The sequence below is a fragment of the Megalobrama amblycephala genome, linkage group LG7 (assembly GCF_018812025.1).
Source record: "Megalobrama amblycephala isolate DHTTF-2021 linkage group LG7, ASM1881202v1, whole genome shotgun sequence".
NCBI lineage: Eukaryota > Metazoa > Chordata > Actinopteri > Cypriniformes > Xenocyprididae > Megalobrama > Megalobrama amblycephala.
The window spans coordinates 35675484-35682983 of NC_063050.1; the positions used below are offsets into that span (position 1 = coordinate 35675484).

The 7500-nt window shown below is 36.5% G+C and overlaps 1 long non-coding RNA gene across 1 annotated transcript in view; it reads left to right on the forward strand.

Annotated features, from left to right (window-relative positions):
* The first annotated feature begins 2159 nt into the window (after nucleotides 1-2159).
* The window catches only part of LOC125272410, a 6951-nt gene continuing 1610 nt past the window's right edge, over nucleotides 2160-7500 (forward strand). Inside the window, exon 1 of the long non-coding RNA XR_007185832.1 lies at nucleotides 2160-3598. This is a non-coding gene — a long non-coding RNA (uncharacterized LOC125272410). The remainder of the gene's footprint in view (nucleotides 3599-7500) is intronic.

Sequence of the window (7500 nt, forward strand, 5' to 3'; positions counted from 1 at the left end):
TTTTTTTTATCTCTCATAGAAAGTATTTATCTCATAGAAACGTAATCACCATCATTCAAGGTCCAGAAAGTAAAGACATTGTTAAAATAGTGACTACAGTAGTTCAACTTTAATGTTATGAAGTGACGAGAATACTTTTTATGTGCAAAAATAAAACAAAAATAACCACTTTATTCAACAATTTCTTCTCTACTCTCTCAGACTCATACACAGTTGGCTCAGTGAATGCAGCTCAGTGCTTCCGTGTTTACGTTAGAATGCCGGCTCAGTATTGGCCGGCTCCTGCGTCAGCATCACACGCATACGTCGTGGTGCTCATGTGAACAGCCTCGGCCAATACTGATCCAGCGTTCTGACATAAACACGGAAGCACTGAGCTGCATTCACTGAGCCAACTGTGTATGAGTCTGAGAGAGTAGAGAAGAAATTGTTGAATAAAGTCATTATTTTTGTTTTGTTTTTGCGCCTATGTTATGTTATGTTGCCAGTTATATATTAAAAAGGTATATGTCCTCTTTTGTTGGAGAAATTCCCAGGTACATTGTTTTAAAGTTACACTCAAGATTCAATCCCATTATTGCATTTAACTCTCTAGTAACATTTTTTATTTATTTTTTTTTAAAGAAGTCTCTTATGCTCACCGAGGCATTTATTTGATCAAAAATGCAGTAAAAATACAGTAATATTGTGAATATCCTTACTATTTAAAATAATTGTTTAAATATAACTGTCTACCTGAATATATTTTAAAATGTAATTTATACCTGTGTTGGAAAAGCTGAATTATCAGCAGCCATTACTTCTTTAGTATCCCATGAAGAAAAAAAAAATATTATCAATGTTGAAATCAGCTTTTTTTTTTTTTTTTTGAGTAGTGTTTAAGAAAAAATAAAATTTTATTTGATTTTTTTTAATAAAAAGTCTTTATTTTCATTTTTTGTCAACTAAATGCATCCTTGGTGGATAAAATATTAATTTCTTTAAAAAAGAACTGACCTCAAACTTTTAAATAATAGTGTAGCTGTGCTTGTTTTCTCTCTCTCCGGTCTGTATAATAATGCATATAATTTCAACTCAAATCACTATTTCATGTCAATTTATTTTATGCTGATTATGACAGAAAGATGAGATTTTGCTCATTGTCTCTGGATATTTAGTAGGGCTGGACGATTAATCAAAGTAATCAAAACCGAAATTCGGAACCTCTAACCGACGTAATAACCAACGTGATTTTCGGTTATTTTGTTTTTTTAATCCTGTTAATACCTCCCCCTTAAAAACATACTACCGCGTGTGTAGCCACGTGACTCCGCCCCGTCCAGTCAGTGTCATAAAAGCAACACGGAGGTGAACGCCAGTTCAACACATAGTGATGGCATGCGAGCGGTGAGCCTTGCGTCTTCATTAAACTTTGTCAGTTGTATTTGCTATAAGGTTTGCCAGTTTGGGCATTCAAGCGATTTTAGACGATTGGATGTATACTATTTCAAGCTACCGTGGTTGTGCAGCTGCATTGTGGCACAAACACACATACAAACAGTAGCTGTGAAGATCGCGTGCACAGAGAGGAACGCAGAAACTAGTTGTCAGTGCTGTCCTGTGATTTATCACTAAAGTAGCTTAGAAACTCAAAACTTATTATAGAATATATTTTTCTACTTTTGAAGGAACTATTTACAACCCACAGCTTCACAATTAATAGAGAAGACGGTATGACTCATTCACACGCAATCACTAGTACTGGTACTGTACTCATTTTATCTTTATCTGATTTACAACGAGCAGAAATCTGTAAGGAATGTTACAAACCATAGATAAAATAATGCTGTTATGTCAGATCCCTCTTTCAATAGGAAAAAAAATATCCCACCTTTTAATTGTCAATCATATTTACAGTTCAAACCTTGTCAGTGAACTATGAGGGCAAAAAAAAAAAAAAACCCAGAAACAAAATAATCGTTCATTAATCATAATCGAGGTAAAATGTTCAGTTAATCAAGGTTTTGATTTTAGGCCATAATCGTCCAGCCCTAATATTTAGCAAACTTTTTTCTAAACTTCTTCGGGGTGATATAAGTGCTGATCACCCTGTCAGGGTTTAGATTATGTATTAATCATTGCCGCATTGGAAAAGAGATTTCACAGTCCTTTGTATTCAAGGGCAACTTAATTTATCTTGAAGGCTTTATTTTTTTCTCCTCTTTAGTGAGTGAGGGCTCCATGTCAGTTATCAAAAGGTTACTCGTACAAGTCCCGGTTGAGACACCCAGGGGATGTTGAGTCAGTACAGGAGGGCTGCTGAGATTGTGCCTTGAGCTCTAAACTTAACCCTGATTAATTCTGGGGTGCTGAACATGGCAACGCTGTCATCACACTTGCGTGCATGTGCTAATAAATATCTGAATGATATTTAGATTATAAATCCTGAAATAATTTTATGAATCTGACTGGACTGGTTGTGCTGTATGGTTTTGATTCAGTAAAATAAACCAGCTCATAAGAGTCATTACTTTAGGAATAGGACTGTTGTGCTCTGATTTAGATTCACTAGATTCATTTGCTATGTTTCCTGCTTTATATTTAGTAGCAGTGTTGCAGTTCAGCTGAATAGTAGTGCAGGAAACATTGTCAGCGCATTATATTATAGCGTATAATTCACATTCCAGAACTTTTTAATGCGTCAGTCGATTACAGTGTTATTTTTTTTTTTAAGAATGAAGCTGATTCTTTTTCTGAGTTCTTGTTTTCGGTTCCCAACCCTTATGTTCTTGACGATGGAAAAGGTTTATTCTATCCCCAATGTTGTGACTTTGGAGATATTTATTTAAACCCTTGAATTTATTTCTATTCACCATCTGACCTGTTCTATTGCCGTGTGGCTCTGCAGTGTTGTGCATCTGCTCCTGTCAAGTCAGTATGCACAGGGAGAACACAAGGCATTAAGACTGCAGATTGATCTGCCTTTTTCCAGATTGGATTTGTTCCAAAGCCTTGGAATGGGTTTTGAGCATTTGTTAATCTAGCTCTGAAATTGAAGTGGTCTGGGCAGCACATTCAGCATGATGGATTACATATCAAAGTGGGTCTGCTAACTGTCTTAGAAGAAAATCTATGGACTCTATGGAAGAGAGACTATCTAGTGTGATGTACAACCATCTGCTGGACTTTGAGTCGTTCAGTTTCACAAATCACATGTAGGATCTGCAAAGTTGAGTTTTAACAAGACACCAACTGCATCTAGCAAATAAAAAGATGTTGTTAATGTCAAAGAATTTAGTGACAAACACATCTGTTTAAGTGTTTTTTATTTCACCAACAATAATAAAGATGAAAAAAGGGTGTTAAAAATATTGTTGAAAATTACAAAATATAGAAAAAAATATTATTACTCACACAGGCATATACACTACATAAATGTAATATCAGAACTTCTGCAAAAAATGATGGAAATGCAAGCGAAGTTGCATGCTAATCAGAAGTCATGTGTTTCCGTATGTAACCTGAAAAGTATGGCCTTGCTAACATATTCATCCTTTTTTCTTTTTTTTTTTAGGTAAGGCCAATATTACAGCAAAAGAGGCCGTGTCTAGGTGGACGGGTAAGTCATTTGCATGCCTCACACCTCAAGTCATGTGATACATCCACAGAAGGTTCTGAAATGTAGGCCACAGACAATCCTGACAATCCAGTTTTGTCAGATCAGTCCAAGATCAGGCCAGCCTTAGATCTGCACATACATTATTTATTATTCTAGCACATATAGTTGTCTCAGCCTGTCCTTTGTCTAATGAAATAAAATATCCTGTCCAGTGTTTTGAAATACGACCATCTTGTCTGTCTGTACATGAAATGATTGTGAAGGTGATCACAGTTGGTCGTTCTCAAATATTGGTTTGATCCAGAAGTGTTGTTGACTTTGATACCATGGCCCAAAGTTCCAGTCTTGTTCGAGTAAAATTAACTTGCATGTTTTTATAACTCCTGACTCAGGCTGTGCAGTACAAACCCTTCGTTATTCCCAGGCATGATTTTTCTGGAATGCAGCAGACACAGACATGCACACCACTTAACTTCAGGATGGAAATTCCTTTATGCACTCTGCAAACGTAACTACAAAAGTGGTCTCAGATGAGCAGTGTATGAAAACTTTTGGTGCTGGCATGTTTGGGAAAACAGCAGACATGCTAAATGGGAAGGGTTTAATGGTCTGTTTACATTTAATAGATCAGATTTCAGCCAAGAGTCAAACACAACATACACTCTACACTAGGGAAGCACAAACACATGTAGGTTTTACTATATTACTGAGTGATCTCATAGGCGGAATGGTTTGCATGTGGAGATGCTGATTTATGATTTATTTTCGTATATATTTATGATGATTTCCATTAAACAAACCTGATAATGTCAGTAGATTTAATGCAATATGATTTAGCTGAATTATGAGCCTTTCAAATGGTGAGAGCAACTTCAAAAGTCTTCACGTCCATTTTAACACATTAGGGCCTTTCACGCTGGAGGAACCTTTTCATAGTTCCTAGAACTATTGGCTGAAGTACCCGGATTTTGCCGAGTTCACGCCGCAGGAACTAGGAACGATTTTAGTTCCAGGAACTCCTTTTGGGGGAACTAAATTAGCTCTTACTTACAGAGTAGAGTCTAAACCAGCACTATACCCAGCTAACAGAATTTTGTTATAAGAACGTTTTCTAAATATTCAGTGTTGGTTCTAGGAACGTAAAAAACGTCCAGTTTTCTTGACGTTACAGGAACGTTTTTATAAGGTATAATGTTCCTCAAATGTTCTTTCAACTTAATTTTAATCTAAAATTCAATATTCTAGGAACGTTGATTTGTAACATTGCAAGAACATGAAAATTTCCAGTTTCCTTAATGTTAGTAGAATGTTATTTAAAGGTTAGTATGATGTTCCTGAAACATTCTTTCAATCATTCAAACACCTGCTGTGAACAAGCACTGAAAGAGAGAGAAATAAGAACACAAACTACAACTGACTTAACAACTCCACAAACAGCATTACCAGCTTCACTTATTACTAACCAGACTGACTTTATTTCTGTCACACGTCTACAGAAGCTCTTACTGAGAATTAACAGAAGTTTAGATGTTTCGTTTGAGGTCACCATCATGGAGGTTGGTGATTGCTTTAGTTGAGCTCTTGACCCTTTACTTTTATAGAATTGTTTCTTTATCAGCAATCGCAGGATTTTTCAGAAAACATTTCTGCATTGATAAAGAAGATCAACATGTCTGTTTTAATAACAGACAAATGACTGCCTTAAAGTGGTTTAAACAACTGCCTTTTTGTACTGTAATTGCTAATTTAAGAAATTGATATACTGTATTGAACCAATGTGAAAAATATCATTTGCAACACTGTCATTGTTAACTTTTTGTTTAAAACATTGTTTTGTTTCATTTATACACTCACAGACATCAACATTCAGCATATGAAACACAACAATGGTGACATGCTTCATGCCAACATACAAAACACATTAATGGTTCCCAGCATGCATTGTGGCATGAATAAATAACGCAGCTGAATTTTTTTTATTGTCACCATTGTTGAGGTTTGTATGATGAGTGCTGAGTGTCATTTTTAACTTCTAAATAGTTTTGGACAATCCAACATAAATCAGTGATTTTTATCACATTTTATCACATTTAAAAGTTCACATTTTATCACTTTACAATAGTCAGGGGTCAAGAGCTCAACTAAAGCAACCACCAATCTCCATGATGGTGACCTCAAATGAAACACCTATTTTAAAGTGTAAAGCGCACGGCGCAGGTGCACTCAGGGCGTGTCCAAATCCACTTTTGCTATTTTAACGACGGAAAAACGGTCCATGCGCCGGGCGCATTTTTGAAATGGGTTGTCCCTATTCTCTTAATGAGTAATGGCCGTAACGTCCAATAAACCAATGAGAGTGTCATCTCCCATTCCCTTTAAGAGCGAGATGCGCTCGCGCCATGGCGGATTGCTATTTACATGGCGGAATTTGTTGGCGGAAAAGCTGAACGCTTTTATATTTATGTAGCCTACACAATAATATTCTTTTACACAGTAATCCTTTTGTTTTTAATATTTGGCATGTTTGTGTGATGCGCATCCCTGTGTGTAATAAGCAAAGTCAACGTGCACTGTGGACGAGCCCAGAGGCGCAGTTTCTACCAACGCGCTCTAACAAAAAAATTCTATTTTCAGCTCCTTAAAATAGCAATGCGCCGGCAATGCGCCTGAACACACCTCTTTTTTAGACCAGCACGCCCATGGGCGCACTAACTGGCGCAAATGCATTTACTAATTTAAGGATGTGGCACTGAACGGGAAAATGCAAACTAGCAAACACACTTGCGCTGCGCCTTGCGCCGCATTGCGCCAGGTGTATTATAGGGCCCCTAAACTTCTGTTAATTCTCAGTAAGAGCTTCTGTAGACTTGTGACAGAAATAAAGTTAGTCTGGTTAGTAATAAGTGAAGCTGGTAATGCTGTTTGTGAAGTTGTTTAATCAGATCTTCAGAGATGTAATGTCTTTTACCTTCAGTTCCTTCAGCTGTGGCTGAAGGAAGTTGTAGTTTGTGTTCTTGTTTCTCTTTCTTTCAGTGCTTGTTCACAGCAGGTGTTTGAATGATTGAAAGAATGTTTCAGGAACATCATACTAACCTTTAAATAACATTCTACTAACATTAAGGAAACTGGACAATTTTTGTTCTTGGAATATTATAAATCAACGTTCCTAGAATGTTGAATTTTAGATCAAAATTAAGTTAAAAGAACATTTGAGGAACATATAAAAATGTTCCTGTGACGTCAAGAAAACTGGAAGTTTTTTACATTCCCAGAACCAACACTGAATATTTAGGGAACGTTCCTATAACAAAATTCTGTTAGCTGGGTAGGAACTATCAGTGACGTGAGTATACATTGATTGGTCAGACACCCAGCAATTTTAAAAAGCAGTGTTAACATATTTATTTCACGAACATGGAAAACAGTGATAACGGCATTTACCTGTTGTCTGCAGGGCTGTGTTCTTTTCTCAGCCTTGATGATATGTAATACTGAAAGTTGTCATAGGAGATTTTGTCTCTTAGCCCCACTTTTTGCTCTTTCAGTCACGTAAATGATGCGTGTACATTCTATATCCGTTATCACAAAACCCACAACAAAAAACACAGCTCTTCACGGCGTCACAGATCACGGCGTCTTCCATTCACTGGTTTTCAGTGTTTGTAAATGTCGCGCTTAAAGATGCCGCTCTCGGCCGATTGTGTCTGAAAGGTGCAATCAATTTTTTTTAAGTTAAAATGAATGGAGAGCATCCACATGATCAGCGCCTATGCTACCAACTCTTATTTTAAAAGGATAACTCCAAAAAATTTAAATTCTGTTATGATTTACTCACCCTCATGTCATTTCAAATCCAAAAGGCTTTCATTCATCTTTAAAAACCAAATGCCCACACACTGAAA